The sequence below is a fragment of the Oncorhynchus mykiss genome, chromosome 18 (assembly GCF_013265735.2).
Source record: "Oncorhynchus mykiss isolate Arlee chromosome 18, USDA_OmykA_1.1, whole genome shotgun sequence".
Taxonomy (NCBI): Eukaryota; Metazoa; Chordata; class Actinopteri; order Salmoniformes; family Salmonidae; genus Oncorhynchus; species Oncorhynchus mykiss.
The window spans coordinates 68,204,479-68,223,240 of NC_048582.1; positions in this window are offsets into that span (position 1 = coordinate 68,204,479).

Genomic DNA, 18,762 nt, shown 5'->3' on the forward strand with positions numbered 1-18,762 from the left:
CAGCCAACCAGATCATACAGGTCACAGTGGTGGGTATAATATATGAGGGGCAGCAGATAGCCTAGAGGTTAAAGTGTTGGACTGGTAACCGAAAGGTTGCAAGATTGAATCCCCGAGCTGACAAGGTAAAAATCTGTTTTTATTTCACTGGTCACCATAGCAACACCCACCCGCAGCACGGGCTCCAGCAGGTATATTTCACTGGTCACCATAGCAACACCCACCTGTAGCACACGCTCCAGCATGTGTATTTCACTGGTCACCATAGCACGCGCTCCAGCAGGTATATTTCACTGGTCATCCCTAAAGCCAACACATGTTTTGGCCGCCTTTACTTCCAGTTCTCTGCTGCCAATGGCTGGAATGAATTGCAAAAATCACTGAAGCTGGAGTCTTGTATCTCCCTCACTCACTTTAAGCGTCAGCTGTCAGAGCAGCATACCGATCGCTGCAGCTGTACACAGTCCATTTGTAATTAGCCCAACCAACCAACTACCTACCTGATCCCTATATTTTTTAATGCTCTTTTGCACACCAGTATTTCTACTTGTACATCCTCATCTGCACATCTATCACTCCCAGTGTTAATTGCTAAATTGTAATTACTTCGCAACTATGGCCTATTTATTGAATTACCTCCTTACTTCATTTGCACACACTGTATACAGATCTTCTATTGTGTTATTGACTGTACGTTTGTTTATCGCATGTGTACCTCTGTGTTGTTTTTTTTTTTTTGTCGCACTGCTTTGCTTTATCTTGGCCAGATTGCAGCTGTAAATGAGAACTTGTTCTCAACTGGCCTACCTGGTTAGATAAAATACATGTCGGAGTGTAAGGATGGAGAACCAATCCCCAAAAGAAAACGAGACTCCTTGAAGGGCAGACAATTTATACTTTTAACGGTAAGTGTAGAACCCGACTTGCTAATGTCGATAAATGATAAATTGTTCATACCTGAACTAGTCAGATAAGTGACGAAAAATCTGTGACTGAAGAGATAGCAACAAACAAGCTTAAACAGATGTAAGCGGGTAACTATACCTCATCGTGATTTGATTGAGACCTCGATAATCAATGCAAACCTCCATCCTTCTTCACAAAAAAAGACAGGAGAAATGGATGGCTGAATGAACCCCTGATGCAGGGATTCAGAGACATATGTCTCCATAGCCTCCGTCTCCGCTTGCGACAGGGGATACACGTGACTCCTGGGAAGTGCAGCGTCTACCAGGAGATCTATCGCACAATCCCCCCGTCGATGGGGTGGTAATTGAGTTGTCTTCTTTTTACAGAAGGCAAGAGCCAAATCGGCATATTCTGGGGGAATGCACACAGTGGAGACCTGGTCTAGACTTTCCACCGTAGTAGCACCAACGGAAACCCCTAAACACCTACCTGAACACTCTCGCGACCACCCCGTGAGAGCCATCTGTGGCCACGAAACAGTAGGGTCATGACAAGCTAACCAGGGTAGGCCCAGCACCACAGAAAACGCAGGAGAATCAATAAGAAAATACTGATCTTTTCCCTGTGACCCCCCTGCGTTACCATACCCAAAGGAGCGGTGGCCTCCCTGATAAACCCTGACCCTAATGGTCGACTATCTAAGGCATGAACGTGGAAAGGCATATTTACAGGAACAATGGGAATCCCTAAACTATGAGCTAATCTTTTATTAATGAAATTCCCAGCCGCGCCTGAATCTACTAGCGCCTTATGCTGGGAACGCGGGGAAAATTCAGGAAAGGTAACAGAGACAAACATATGTGCAACAGAGGGCTCTGGATGAGAATGGTACCTACTCACCTGGGGTGACACCAGAGTGCCCTGCCTGTCGCCTCGATACCCAGAGGAACCAACCTGGCACCGACCAGCAATGTGACCTCTGTGGCCACATATGGTGCACGAGCAGGAACTCCCTCCGTTCTCCCTGTGCACAGCATCTCCCAGCTCCATAGGTATCGGAGAGGGTGTGCGGGAGGTTGGAACAACCAGACCCCGATCTGGACGTCTGCGAGTAGCTAGCAGGTTGTCCAGCCGGATGGACAGGTCCACCAGCTGGTCAAAGGTGAGGGTGGTGTCTCTGCAAGCCAGCTCCCAATGGACGTCCTCACGTAGACTACAGTAGTAATGGTCAATAAAGGCCTGGTTGCTCCATCCAGCTCCGGCAGCCAGGGTCCTAAACTCCAGTGCAAACTCCTGGGCGCTCCTCTTCTCCTGCCTCAGATGGTAGAGGCGCTCTCCCTTCGGGTGGGTGGTCGAATACTGTCCGGCATCAGCGCGTGAACTCCTCAAAATGGTCCAACGCTGCATCTCCGCCTCCACACACAGCGCTGGCCCTTCCAGGGCTTTCCCGGCGAGGCACGAGGCGAGGGCGAAACTCTTCTCACGGTCCGATGGAGCTGGGTAGACCGTGGCCAGGTACAGGCTTAGTTTGAGGAGGAAACCCTGGCAGCCGGCAGTATCTCCGTCGTATCCCTGTGGCATGGATAGCTGGATCCTTTTAGGTTTAGGTGGGAAAGGGGCGTTCAGGGGAGACCCCGGTTGTGCTGGTGGAGGCGCTGGGAAAACTCCCTGTGTCTCCCAGCGGTCCATATTCTGGACAACACGATCCATGGCGACGCTCAGTTTGGAAATCATCGCCGTATGTTCCATGACACGCTCCTCCACCACCATGGTCGGGGTACCTTCTCCTGCTGACTTCATTGGTGGTCAGAGATTCTGTCACAAACGTGTGTATAGGTGGCAGGGAGGTCAGGCACAGGAGAATAAACACGGTAAATAGAGTAATTTACTAAAACAAAACATAACTCCAAAACCATAAATACAAATGAAACAAATTGGGTACGAGGACCCGTCACGCACCAAATACAAACAACACGAAACTGAAATAAGAAACAATCTCTGACAAAGACATGATGGGAAACAGAGGGTTAAATACACAACAGGTAATGAATGGGATTGAAACCAGGTGTGTAGGAAGACAAGACAAAACCAATGGAAAATGAAAAATGGATCAATGATGGCTAGAAGACTGGTGACGTCGACCGCCGAGCACCGCCAAAAAAAGGAGAGGCATCAACTTCGGCAGAAGTCGTGACATTCATAGTTCTAGAATGATCAGTTAATCATAAAGTTCTAGAATTATCAGTCAATCATAAAGTTATAGAATGATCAGTTAATCATACAGTTTTAGAATGATTAGCTAATCATAAAGTTCAAGAATGATCAGTTAATCATAAAGTTTTGGAACAATTAGCTAATCATAAAGGTTGAGAATAATTAGCTAATCATACATTTCTAGAATGATCAGTTAATCATGAAGTTGTAGAATGATCAGTTAATCATAAAGTTCTAGAAGGATCAGTTAATCATAAAGTTCTAGAATGACATGCTAATCATAAAGTTCTAGAATGATCAGTTAATTATAAAGTTCTAGAAGGATCAGTTAATCATAAAGTTCTAGAATGACATGCTAATCATAAAGTTCTAGAATGATCAGTTAATCATAAAGTTCTAGAATGACATGCTAATCATAAAGTTCTAGAATGATCAGTTAATCATAAAGTTCTAGAAGGATCAGTTAATCATAAAGTTCTAGAATGACATGCTAATCATAAAGTTCTAGAATTATCAGTTAATTATAAAGTTCTAGAAGGATCAGTTAATCATAAAGTTCTAGAATGACATGCTAATCATAAAGTTCTAGAATTATCAGTTAATTATAAAGTTCTAGAAGGATCAGTTAATCATAAAGTTCTAGAATGACATGCTAATCATAAAGTTCTAGAATTATCAGTTAATCATAAAGTTCTTGAACATTCAGACAATAATGACTTTCTAGCACGTTCTGGCAAGAAGAGCCCTTTAAAGTCCTCGGAAATAATGTTGTGTTTGTATTATCCGATGAAATAAAATTCCATAAAAAAATCAAATAAAGCCAACTAAAAACTGCTTTATCATTCAGCAGTGTTTTTTCATCCTGTGTTTTGCCTCAGTATCCATCAGGCTAGTGTAACATGAGTGAGTAGCCTACATCTGGTTGCAGAGTGGGGGTTAAATACTGTATTTATAATGGATCTGTAGTCCTGGGGAGAAGCCTGAGGAGAGGCCTGTGAGGAGGCCAGAAGTGAGATCGGAGGAGAGAGGGGAGAATGAATGGCTAATTGGATATTTGAGAGAATGCACTGCAATATGAATTCTAGATATCTATCCACTTAGCTTGTTCAGCGAACTACCGTTGTCATTTCACTGTCCAGTGGTCGCATACTCATCTTCTCTTCTTTCTACTCCGTACTATTCACACAAACCTGTGTCACCTTCTTTCTCTGACTCTCTCTCTCTCTCTCTCTCTCTCTCTCTCTCTCTCTCTCTCTCTCTCTCTCTCTCTGTCGCTCTCTCTCTCTCTCTCTCTCTCTCTCTCTGATTAACTCTTTCGTTCAATTTCTTTCGTTCAATTTGTCTCCCTCAACCTTTCCCTCTAATACACAAACAACAACAACAACAACAACAACAACAACAACAACAAAAATAAACCCGGTACCTCGTTGAGCAAAAGTAAAGGAACATAATCTCACGTATCTCTCTCTCTCTCTCTTCCATCCCTCTATCTGTTGATAGCGTTCCTCTCCAGTGACTTGACTCACTCGACCAAATGATGTTTCTCAAAATGGCTGTGAGTGTGGCAGTGCTGTATTCCCTCTGACTGTAGAGATGAATGTATGGTCTCTCTGGTGAGACGACACGAGATATCAGATGAGATTCGCCTTCATAGAGCACTGCTTTTGACAAGGGCTCATGGGGAATTCCATAGTGCTTTGGTTAAAAGTAGTGCACTGCGTAGGGAATAGGGTGTATCATTTGGAATGAAGGCGAGATATGACAAGGTTTTTCTGGGCTCTTTGGTCTGGTGAGAAACCACAAATTGGCCCTTCGCCGGCGCCCTCTGTGTACACAACAGAACTCATTAAAAAGAGGCAGAGTTATTAAAAAGTAATGAAGCGAGGGAAAACTCTCTTCAAAAGAGAAAAGAGAGAAACACTGATTTTGTGTAATAACAGAGAGAGGAGGAGAGAAGTACTTCAGACAAAAGAACAGACGGAGAGAGAGAGAGAGCGAGAGAGAGAGAGAGAGCGAGAGAGAGAGATCAATGGAGAGAGAAAGATATCATTGGAAAGGCAGGCCTCAAAACATTATTAGTTTGAGATTACAGTAGTTGTGGAGCCTGAGAGGTTGTTCAAGCACCATAAATACTTCCCGAGTAGGTCTGTACACCCTGGGAAACCTCCTGGGATAATTAGATAGTTCTGGAGTACATCTGGAAATATGTAGAATGGTTGTTAAAGAAAGAGGCAAAACGATGTGCTGGGCTAAGACCTAAAGATATATGCTGAAGCTATGTTACGTAAGAGCAGAGGATTCCAATGGTTGAATTGGTATATATACCGAAGCTATGTTACGTACGAGCAGAGGATTACAATGGTAGAGTTGGTTGGAGTGCGATGACCATATCATAAAGTATTCCTTTTTCAAAACAAAGGTTAGTATGTGTCTTGGGTTGTGTATATAAATACATGCCCTGAGATATTGGGTAGAAGTTTAGGAGATGTTTATATTCTGGAACAGTATAATTGATCTATTATTCATCTGAGCGTTGTGGCTGGAAACACATGTATGAAATGAGAGCAAATTATTACCAGAAGGGGTGAGGGGGAGGAGGAAGGGGAAGAGAGAGAGAGAGAGAGAGAGAGAGGGAGAAAAAGAGCAAGGGTAGAGAGGGAGGAGGGGTACAGTTGGTTGAGTAGTCAGGGGGGACTCATTTCTCTGTAGTTTGTTTGTTACTATGGGAGCTAGCAGAATCCAGATGGACTGAGACAGAGACGGACCAGAGACGGACCAGAGAGGGACCAGAAACGGACCAGAGACGGACCAGAAACAGACCAGAGACGGACCAGAGACAGAGAGGGACCAGAGACAGAGATGAACCAGAGACAGAGATGAACCAGAGACAGAGAGGGACCAGAGACAGGGATGAAACAGAGACAGAGAGGGACCAGAGACAGAGATGAACCAGAGACAGAGAGGGACCAGAGACAGAGATGAACCAGAGACAGAGATGAACCAGAGACAGAGAGGGACCAGAGATGAACCAGAGACAGACCAGAGGGACCAGAGACAGAGATGAACCAGAGACAGAGATGGACCAGAGACGGAAAAGAGATGAACCAGAGACAGACCAGAGAGGGACAAGAGACAGAGATGAACCAGAGACAGACCAGAGACGGACCAGAGATGAACCAGAGACAGACCAGAGAGGGACCAGAGACAGAGAGGGACCAGAGAGGGACCAGAGAGGAACCAGAGACGGATTAGAGAGGTACCAGAGACGGATTAGAGAGGGACCAGAGAGGGACCAGAGAGGAACCAGAGAGGAACCAGAGAGGAACCAGAGACGGACCAGAGACGGATTAGAGAGGGACCAGAGAGGAACCAGAGACGGATTAGTGAGGGACCAGAGAGGAACCAGAGACGGATTAGAGAGGTACCAGAGACGGATTAGAGAGGGACCAGAGAGGAACCAGAGACGGATTAGAGAGGGACCAGAGAGGAACCAGAGAGGGACCAGAGAGGTACCAGAGAGGTACCAGAGACGGATTAGAGAGGGACCAGAGAGGAACCAGAGATGGATTAGAGAGGAACCAGAGATGGATTAGAGAGGGACCAGAGAGGAACCAGAGACGGATTAGAGAGGGGCCAGAGAGGAACCAGAGATGGATTAGAGAGGTACCAGAGACGGATTAGAGAGGGACCAGAGACGGACCAGAGAGGAACCAGAGACGGATTAGAGAGGGACCAGAGACTGATTAGAGAGGGACCAGAGAGGAACCAGAGACGGACCAGAGAGGTACCAGAGACGGATTAGAGAGGGACCAGAGAGAGACCAAAGAATAACCAGAGACGGATTAGAGAGGGACCAGAGAGGGAGCAGAGACGGACCAGAGACGGACCAGAGACGGATTAGAGAGGGACCAGAGACGGATTAGAGAGGGACCAGAGACGGATTAGAGAGGGACCAGAGACGGATTAGAGAGGGACAAGAGACGGATTAGAGAGGGACCAGAGAGGGACCAGAGAGGGACCAGAGACGGATTAGAGAGGGACCAGAGACGGATTAGAGAGGGACCAGAGAGGGACCAGAGAGGGACCAGAGAGGAACCAGAGACGGATTAGAGAGGGACCAGAGAGGAACCAGAGACGGATTAGAGAGGGACCAGAGACGGATTAAAGAGGGACCAGAGAGGGACCAGAGAGGGACCAGAGATGGACCAGAGACGGACCAGAGAGGATCCTGACCAGAACACACACATATTTGCTCTACCAACACCAACTCTATAGTGTGTGTGTGTGTGTGTGTGTGTGTGTGTGTGTGTGTGTGTGTGTGTGTGCGTGTGTGTGTGTGTGTGTACTGACTGGACAAATTAGACATGGTTTTTCCACTACTGTCTCCATTGCATTTATTGTAAGTAATAGTAAAATCAACCACAACAAATATTTGGTCATGGGCCAAGAATCAATGTGTTAGAGAGAGAGAGAGAGAGAGAGAGGGGGAGAGAGGTAGAGAGAGAGAGAGAGAGTGAGGGAGAGAGAGAGGGAGAGAGAGAGAGAGAGGGGGAGAGAGAGAGAGCGAGAGAGAGCGAGAGAGAGCGAGAAAGAGGGGCCTCACCTTACTAGAACCTGAAGTCAATTGTCTTCTGTTTGCTGATGATCTGGTGCCTCAGTCCCCAACCAAGGAGGGCCTACAGCAGCACCTATATCTTCTGCACAGACTCTGTCAGACCTGGGCCCTGACAGTAAATCTCAGTAAGTCAAAAAGAATGGTGTTCCATAAAAGGTCCAGTTGCCAGGACCACAAATACAAATTCCATCTAGACACCGTTGCCCTAGAGCACACAAACAACTATACATACCTCTGCCTAAACATCAGCGCCACAGGTAACTTCCACAAAGCTTTGAACGATCTGAGAGACAAGGCAAGAAGGGCCTTCTATGCCATCAAAAGGAACATAAAATTTGACATACCAATTAGGATCTGGCTAAAAATACCTGAACAGTTACAGAATGCATTTCCCTTTATGGTTGTGAGGTCTGGGGTCCGCTCAGCAATCAAGAATTCACTAAATGGAACAAACACCAAAAAGAGACTCTGCATGCAGAATTCTACAAAATATCCTCTGTTGACAACGTAAAACAGCAAATAGTGCCTGCAGAGCAGAATTAGGCCGATACCCACTAATTATCAAAATCCAGAAAAGAGACGTTAAAATCTACAACCACCTAAAAGGAATTGATTTCCAAACCTTCCATAACAAAGCCATCACCTACAGAGAGATGAACCTGGAGAAGAGTCCCCTAAGCAAGCTGGTCCTGGGGCTCTGTTCACAAACACAAACACACCCTACAGAGCCCCAGGACAGCAACACAATTAGACCCAACCAAATCATGAGAAAGCAAAAAGATAATTACTTGACACATTGGAAATAATTAACAAAAAAACTGAGCAAACTAGAATGCTATTTGGCCCTAAACAGAGAGTACACAGTAGCAGAATACCTGACCACTGTGACTGAATCAAACTTAAGGAAAGCTTTGACTATGTGCAGACTCAGTGAGCATAGCCTTGCTATTGAGAAAGGCCGCCGTAGGCAGACGTGGAAACTGAGCTGCACTTCCTAACCTCCTGCCAAATGTATGGCCATATTAGGGAAATGCATTTCCCTCATATTACACAAACCCACAAAGGAAGAGAGGGATAGAGAGATAGAGAGAAAGAGAGCTATAGAGCGAGAGAGAGCGGGAGGGTGTCAGCAGACCTCTACTCATCTCCTCTTATCTCTCTAATGAGTCTCTCTGGAACTCTGATACACTGAGACGACCACCTGTTGCCTGGAGTGCAGTAGTCAACCACGCTGCCTGGCTAAAAACCAAACATGCTGCCTGGCTAAAAACCAACCACGCTGCCTGGCTAAAAACCAAACACGCTGCCTGGCTAAAAACCAACCACGCTGCCTGGCCCATAACCAACCACTCTGCCTGGCCAATAACCAAGCATGCTGCCTGGCCAATAACCAACCACGCTGCCTGGCCAATAACCAACCACGCTTCCTGGCCAATAACCAACCATGCTGCCTGGCCAATAACCAACCCTGTTTGACCACCATCACACCAGTGGAGAAGGAAGATCCCATCCTCCTCAGTCAATTTCATGAAAAATTTTTTTTGTGAAATTTGAATAAAAAGTTATTATTGTTAGATAAAACTATACTAAATATATTCAACAAATAATGTATTAAATCACACTGTTTTGTAATGAAGGCTTACAGCAGCCTCAACAGCACTCTGTATGGTGTTGCTGGAGGACAGCTAGTTTCCGTCCTCCTCTGCGTACATTGACTTTAATACAAAACATAGGAGGCTCATGGTTGTCACCCCCTGAAAAGACTTCAGGAGGATGTCCTACAACCTATCAGAGCTCTTGCAGAATAAATCGACATGTTGTCCACCTGTTGTGGAAATTCTTACACAGGGACACTCAAATTTTAAATGAATCATTGTTAATTGTCAGCGCGCTGGTGAAGTTACAACCAACTCAATGCATCATAGTATACATGTCAAACAGGAGCAGTCCCGTTAGTTCCCTTATATATGTCAAACCCTAAACTTTTTCACCTGTCTTTGTGATTGTCTCCACCCCCCACCAGGTGTCTTCCATCTCCCCTCGTTATCCCCTGTGTATTTATACCTGTGTTCTCTGTTTGTCCTTTGCCAGTTTGTTTTGTACGTCAAGCCTAACAGCGATTTTCCCTTTGCTCATGTCATTTCTATAGTTCCTGTTTTCCTGGTTTTGACCATTCTTCCTGCCCTGAGCCTGTCTTCCGTCCTTGACCTTGCCCACCACACTAGATTATTGACCTCTGGCTGCTCTGACCCTGAGACTGACCTGTCGTTTTGCCTGTCTTCAACACTGAGTCTTCCCTAAAACATGATAATATACTGGTTACAGACACGCTACATAGGCATACTGCATAGGATTGCTTCCAGCATGTGTTTGGCATCGTCTCCTATATTAACGTATAGAACATATTCTGGCCATTCTGACAGAGAGGCTAATAGCGGAGGTCATGACACCTCCTCGGAACAGATATGACAGCTGGTTACACAAAGAAAAGGGGGCTGGGTTTGAATGAAAGAGCGGGAAGACTGAAGAACAAAGGGAGAAGCGATGTCTTTATCCGGCCGTAGGCAGCTACTCTATTGTAAATACAGAATCTTATGCATTCTAAATTACCGCCCATTTGGAAAAGGAAAATGCAATAACTATTTACTCTGAGCTGCTCTTCAATAGGTTGCTGGTAGATGGAAGGCCGTGTTGCCCAACAGAGTCCTTTGAAGAATGTCTCTGGTGGTGAACAGAATATGTTGTATTGTCGTCGTTGGGTGGTAGACGGGATACTCTGCCTGTCCTCTCCTAGCCCACGTTTACAGCTGCTGTTGCTAACTCAACCGCTAGGATGTCTCACTTCTTTAGTGAATAAGAGGTCAAAGTTCATACCATTCACAACCAAAGCTCGCGCTGAGGTTGGCTTCGTTCTGTAGTTGACATGTTAGTCCTTTTTAACGCATGGTCTGTCGTCCTCACGTCCTCGGAACAGCGGAGTGAACATTTTCGTCAAGGGCTTATATAGTGGAGGGAGAAGGGTGTGTTTTCATAGTTTTATAACCCATGTCCCTTCACAGGGGCGGGCCACTGATTGAGCAGAGCCCTAACCTTATGAAAACCCAAATCTCTTATTTGGAAGTTAAAATTACATTGAATCTTTTCACCAATAATTTTATATTTAAACATTTAAATTGCACAACAATTCCATGTGAATCTGATAACTACAATGTGTAGACTTTCCACTGTATCGTTTATGTCATCCTATCATTGATGAGAATGTCTCAGATGACAACCGAACTGACATCATATTCATTAAGTACCAACACATCTGTTCAACTGGTCGGATTACCAGAACATGGTTAATTTCCCACCACCTTCTGATGTTCCCAGAATCTATATGTTAACCAAGGGATTTCCAATAGTCACATCAGTAGGGTAGAGAGAGGAAAAAGGGGGGGAGAGGTATTTATGACTGTCATAAACCTATCCCCAGGCCAGCGTCATGACACCCCCTCCCCCATATCTTTACTAGGCACAGACAGGAACCAAGGATTGTTTATGACTCCAAAGACAAGTGCATTAATTAACATTTTCTTTACACAGCCAATGAGAGAGAGCTAGTAAAATGTAATTGTATTCATTTTTCACTCTCACTTAAAGATGATAGAAATCACTCAGCCATTTCCTGGTTTTAGCTGTTTTAAGCTGGTGTACGAAACCGAAAGTTAAAAAAACCCACAAAAACTAAACAAAAGAACTGGAAGCATAGAAATAGCGCCTGTAGAACAGATCGACCACTTCTTAGATTTGCTTTCAATGATAATGACATATCTATAACACACTTTTCTATGTGAATTTGGTAGGGTTAAAAACAGTTACATATTGCAACTACCTAGTGAATGCAGCTAGCTAGTATAGCCTCCTCAACCACCTGGCTCAAACAGAGAGGGATGCTATGTTAGCTAGCGGGCTATGGCTATCCAACAGAGAGGGATGCTATGTTAGCTAGCTGGCTATGGCTATCCAACAGAGAGGGATGCTATGTTAGCTAGCTGGCTATGGCTATCCAACAGAGAGGGATGCTATGTTAGTTAGCGGGCTATGGCTATCCAACAGAGAGGGATGCTATGTTAGCTAGCGGGCTATGGCTATCCAACAGAGAGGGATGCTATGTTAGTTAGCGGGCTATGGCTATCCAACAGAGAGGAATGCTATGTTAGCTAGCGGGCTATGGCTATCCAACAGAGAGGGATGCTATGTTAGCTAGCGGGCTATGGCTATCCAACACTGGAACGCTTCCAAGTAAGTTTTTTTTTTTATGTAAGCTTCACACATACTGTACATATCCAACCAACCAACTCTGCTTGACACCTTCATAACTACTGTACATATCCAACCAACCAACTCTGCTTGACACCTTCATAACTACTGTACATATCCAACCAACCAACTCTGCTTGACACCTTCATAACTACTGTACAGATCCAACCAACCAACTCTGCTTGACACCTTCATAACTACTGTACAGATCCAACCAACCAACTCTGCTTGACACCTTCATAACTACTGTACAGATCCAACCAACCAACCCTTCTTGACACCTTCATACCTACTGTACAGATCCAACCAACCAACTCTGCTTGACACCTTCATAACTACTGTACAGATCCAACCAACCAACTCTGCTTGACACCTTCATAACTACTGTACAGATCCAACCAACCAACTCTGCTTGACACCTTCATAACTACTGTACAGATCCAACCAACCAACCCTTCTTGATACCTTCACACCTACTGTACATATCCAGCCAACCAACCCTGCATGATACCTTCATAACTACTGTACAGATCCAACCAACCAACCCTTCTTGATACCTTCAGGAGACATAAAGTACATGAGAATAGCTGGTCCGGAGGGGGGCTAGACCTGACCATAACTTGACCATAACCTGACCATAACCTGACCATAACATCCTCTAACCTGACCATAACCTGACCATAAATCAAAGATTTCTTTCCTTCTTTTTTTTTACACCTGAAACAGCTTCTATATATATATATATATTTATCTGCATTTCTAAGCAGACCTCCTGAGCTGTCTGTAACCCCCCCCCCCGACACACACACTCATCTTTAAAAAAACTACATAAGCTTTTCTGTATCTCTGCTAAAAGGTGGTTGAAAGATTGAAAGGAACATGTAGTGTATTCAGTACCTTTAGTTATTGCTTGCTTTTCTAAAGTCTACCAACCTTGCCAGCAGGCATGCTAGCTAAGATCATTTATGAGGAAACATTTCAGAACATTAGTAAGACAAGCTAGCCAGTTTATGGGCTGTAGTCAATCTGTAAAACTGAAGCTGTTACAGATTCCACAATAGAAACGTAAAGGTCATTTTCGATTGAACCGACATAGGCAGCGCTTACCGTGACTGTCTCTGTCTTATGAGAGCTGTTGACATGTTGAATGCACGGATCTGTCTGTCTAAACTACTGGCACATAGCTCGGACACCCATGCATACCCCACAAGACATGCCACAAGAGGTCTCTTCACAGTCCCCAAGTCCAGAACAGACTATGGGAGGCCCACAGTACTACATAGAGCCATGACTACATGGAACTCTATTCCACAGTACTACATAGAGCCATGGCTACATGGAACTCTATTCCACAGTACTACATAGAGACATGACTAGATGGAACTCTATTCCACAGTACTACATAGAGACATAACTACATGGAACTCTATTCCACATCAGGTAACTGATGCAGCAGGAGAATCAGATTTAAAAAACAGATAAAAATACACCTTATGGAACAGCGAGGACTGTGAAGCAACACAAAGATTGGTACAGACACATGCACACACACACACACACACACACACACTGTCACACATACTATAACATGCACACTATACATACACATGGATATAGTAATGAAGATAGGTGGTAGTAGGTGAAGTAGGTGCCTGAGGTCACACCACGTGTTGTGAAATCTGTGAATGTATTGTAATGTTTTAAAATGGTATAAACTGCCTTAATTTAGCTGGACCCCAGGCAGAGTAGCTGCTGCTTCGGCTAATGGGGATCCATAATTATGGGGATCCATAATAACATTTTAAAAATACAAAGCGTGAACATTGCCTTTTAAATTACAATCAAGCTGTAAAAGTGAACTTCCTCAATGCAGATTGAATAGAGTCCTGAATTCTGATTAGTGCGGGGCTTCTTGGTCGTTAGCTAGCCCAGATAGGTTGCCAATCTCCCAACCTATCTGGGCTAGCTAAAGTCAACTTCATAAAAGTACTAGGTGGATAGTAGTCTTGCAGAGAAGAAGGAAAATGCATGACGGCTCTGACTGTAACTGAATCCAGAATATCAAATGTTTGAAATGTCCTAAGTCCTAAGATAATTTAATTATTCAAGGGATCCTATTACCTCGACTAACCGGTGCCCCCAGCACATTGATCCCGCACTAACCGGTGCCCCCAGCACATTGATCCAGCACTAACCGGTGCCCCCACACATTGACTCTGTCACCGGTGCCCCCGCACATTGACTCTGTCACCGGTGCCCCCGCACATTGACTCTGTACCCCCTGTATATAGCCTCGCTATTGTTATTTTACTGCTGCTCTAGGTATTTTCTTGAAACTGCATTGTTGGTTTAAGGTTTCACTGTAAGGTCAACACTTGTTGTATTCGGCGTGTGTGACAAATACAACTTGATTTTGACCCACAGCGCTGCCTGTCCAAAACATCCTCGAAAATGTCTTCATTGTTCTGAAAAAAATGAAAGAAACCAACAACAAAAAAGCCTGATATGTGAGACAGGTGTTGAACTGTGATGAGAGTGAATACTGTCAGTTGTCAGTTAGCAGTGCTTCTAGTCAATGTTAATCATTCAAGTTTTGATTAAATAGACAATGACTGAGGCATTCACCTGTGACCCAGAGTAGCCAACCATGGATATTGAAGTAGAAACAAGCAGGAGACAGTCACTACGCATTGCATTGGAGCAATCAATGCTTTGTGTGTGATGATGTGTGTGATGATTTAGGCCAATCTTTACAGTTGATGCCATATCATAACCACTAGCCAGAGTTCCTGAAAAAAAAATAGGTAAACTCTATAATTTAGTTTTGCGTTGGGGCAAAAACCAATCTGGGCGTTTTAACCACTCAAAGATCAAGTATCACACGAATAGGCTACCTAGCCGTTTCACCTCTGGGCAGCCGGACATTCTAGGCAGTCTGAGCATGTGTATCTGGACTGGTAACCAGAGTCTGACAGTAGGCTACCTAGCCGTTTCACCTCTGGGCAGCCGGACATTCTAGGCAGTCTGAGCATGTGTATCTGGACTGGTAACCAGAGTCTGACAGTAGGCTACCTAGCCGTTTCACCTCTGGGCAGCCGGATATTCTAGGCAGTCTGAGCATGTGTATCTGGACTGGTAACCAGAGTCTGACAGTAGGCTACCTAGCCGTTTCACCTCTGGGCAGCCGGACATTCTAGGCAGTCTGAGCATGTGTATCTGGACTGGGAACCAGAGTCTGACAGTAGGCTACCTAGCCGTTTCACCTCTGGGCAGCCGGACATTCTAGGCAGTCTGAGCATGTGTATCTGGACTGGTAACCAGAGTCTGACAGAAGGCTACCTAGCCGTTTCACCTCTGGGCAGCCGGACATTCTAGGCAGTCTGAGCATGTGTATCTAGACTGGTAACCAGAGTCTGACAGTAGGCTACCTAGTCGTTTCACCTCTGGGCAGCCGGACATTCTAGGCAGTCTGAGCATGTGTATCTGGACTGGTAACCAGAGTCTGACAGTAGGCTACCTAGTCGTTTCACCTCTGGGCAGCCGGACATTCTAGGCAGTCTGAGCATGTGTATCTGGACTGGTAACCAGAGTCTGACAGTAGGCTACCTAGCCGTTTCACCTCTGGGCAGCCGGACATTCTAGGCAGTCTGAGCATGTGTATCTGGACTGGTAACCAGAGTCTGACAGTAGGCTACCTAGCCGTTTCACCTCTGGGCAGCCGGACATTCTAGGCAGTCTGAGCATGTGTATCTGGACTGGTAACCAGAGTCTGACAGTAGGCTACCTAGTCGTTTCACCTCTGGGTAGCCGGACAGTCTAGGCAGTCTGAGCATGTTTATCTGGACTGGTAACCAGACAAAGGGCGAGTTCGTTTTGCGTCCCTCCAACGTGACATCATTAACTACTGCTTTAGACAGCCTGTCATTTGTCATGATAATCTTCATAGTTACTGTTGCCATATAAGAGCCAATTTTGCTTGAAAAAAAAAAATTAACTAGCCAATGTTTCCAATGTTAATGAGAAATGAATTGCTATTTTGACAACCTGTGTGACGTTTTTTTGCGTTTGATATGCTTGCCTAAATATTTAGTATTTATTTTATTTAACCGTTATCAAAGTAGTGCTCTAGACATAGGGTGCCATTGGAACAACACTCTGACTGCAGAATGAACCCACGTGGAAATGGATTGCAATACATGGCTGAGGTCCTAGTCTATCATAGAGCTGAGTGCTTCCATTCTGTTCCTCCATGTGTCACACACACACACACACACACACACACACACACACACACACACACGTTTGACATCAAAATCTCACAGCTGGTCACAGAGGCAGAATAGCACAACATATATTTTATTTTTTTTAAATGTTTTATTTAACTAGGCAAGTCAGTTAAGAACAAATTCTTATTTTCAATGACGGCCTAGGAACAGTGGGTTAACTGCCTTGTTCGGGGGAACAGTGGGTTAACTGCCTTGTTCGGGGGAACAGTGGGTTAACTGCCTTGTTCGGGGGGAACAGTGGGTTAACTGCCTTGTTCGGGGGAACAGTGGGTTAACTGCCTTGTTCGGGGGAACAGTGGGTTAACTGCCTTGTTCGGGGGAACAGTGGGTTAACTGCCTTGTTTGGGGGAACAGTGGGTTAACTACCTTGTTCGGGGGAACAGTGGGTTAACTGCCTTGTTCGGGGGAACTGTGGGTTAACTGCCTTGTTCGGGGGAACAGTGGGTTAACTGCCTTGTTCGGGGGAACAGTGGGTTAACTGCCTTGTTTGGGGGAACAGTGGGTTAACTACCTTGTTCCGGGGGAACAGTGGGTTAACTGCCTTGTTCGGGGGAACAGTGGGTTAACTACCTTGTTCGGGGAACAGTGGGTTAACTGCCTTGTTCGGGGGAACAGTGGGTTAACTACCTTGTTCAGGGGAACAGTGGGTTAACTGCCTTGTTCAGGGGAACAGTGGGGTTACCTGCCTTGTTCAGGGGAACAGTGGGGTTACCTGCCTTGTTCAGAGGAACAGTGGGGTTAACTGCCTTGTTCAGGGGAACAGTGGGGTTACCTGCCTTGTTCAGGGGAACAGTGGGGTTACCTGCCTTGTTCGGGGGGTAGAACGACAGATGTCGCTGACCTTGTCAGCTCGGGGTTTCAATCCAGCAACCTTTAGGTTGCTGGCCCAACGCTCCAACCACTAGGATACCTTCCTCCCCAAAAGAAGGGATCCTAGTGGTTAAAGAGAGTGGCCAGAGTGTGTGTTACGTCCTCAGATGTTATTGTGTGTGTGTGTGTGTGTGTGTGTGTGTGTGTGTGTGACACATGGAGGAACAGAATGGAAGCACTCAGCTGTATAATAGACTAGGACCTCAGCCATACTCTTCATCCCTAGGGCTCTACAACACACACACACACACACACACACACACACACACACACACACACACACACACACACACACACACACACACCTTCTCCAAGTTCAGCCATTTTCTGACAGCTAACAAGGCATAAGTTTCCATGCTGGCCACAACTAGAGGCAAGAGGCTGTACATCCTACAATGAGCCCTATTCCCTATATATAGTGCACTACTTTAGACCGGAGCCCTATTCCCTATATAGTGCACTACTTTAGACCAGAGCCCTATGGAATGCTATTCCCTATATAGTGCACTACTTTTGACCAGAGAGAGAGAGATATTCATTTTTTTTTCACTTCAGTCCTTAAATAAATAAATACGTAGTGAATTTTCTAAACTCTTTTTAGTAAAAAACTTCAAACTGGTAGCACTTGTAATGGAGCAAAAAAAAAAAAAATTTTTTTTTATATAGTTTATTAATTTTGTCTGAAACCATCTTTCACCACATACTGACTGAGTTGATGAGTGTCAGGCAGAGAGACAGGCCATACAGTATCAGTTGGCAAGTCACGTAGAAAATATAATCTTCTAAAACTCACGTAGAAAATATAATCCTCTACGATGTTACATGGGACACAAATGGAACAGAACAGCTTCAACAACCTCTTTGATTCTGATGATCTGTTCACCGTGTATAAAGGAGAACGAAACCGTATAAAGGATGACGAAACTGTAAAACTGACCTGCCAATGGTCACAAATTACTATTATTATTATTATTATAAATCATGTCAAGTGCTGGTCAAATAAAGTATGAAATATACGATTTCCGTCCACTCTTCTTTCGATTCAACACTTCAAAAGTTTTGGACATTTTTATCTTGTAACTGGTTGAATAAAACGGTAGTTAAAATGACTAAATGGTGAGCATCGTTTATCTGTTGTATTGGAGGGCGAATTCCAAATGAAGGAAGGAACGTCACATTTCTCTCCACGCGTATTCAGACCTTGAAATTAAGCATGAGAATATACGTTTTCTTTTGGGGGGGGGGGGGGGGGGGTGAAGATCAATTAAATGAAGGTGTAGCGGGAAAGCAACATAACAAATATTGCAACCCTTTTTCACGTTGAAGTAGGCAATAAATAGCTGTGTCGTTATTATTAATAATTTGTGAGCCTTCATAATTTGCGTGGGATGCAATTTGGAGACCCACGCCTTCTGTTGGGCTGAACCTGTCAAATTGATGTATGAGCTTTAGAATCGTTTGATTATATGCCCGGGCTTGTTAAATATTAGCCTATCGGGAGCCACCGTCAGTAATACCCACATACACGTCTACAATAACTGTCTACAATCATGCATCATTCCATGT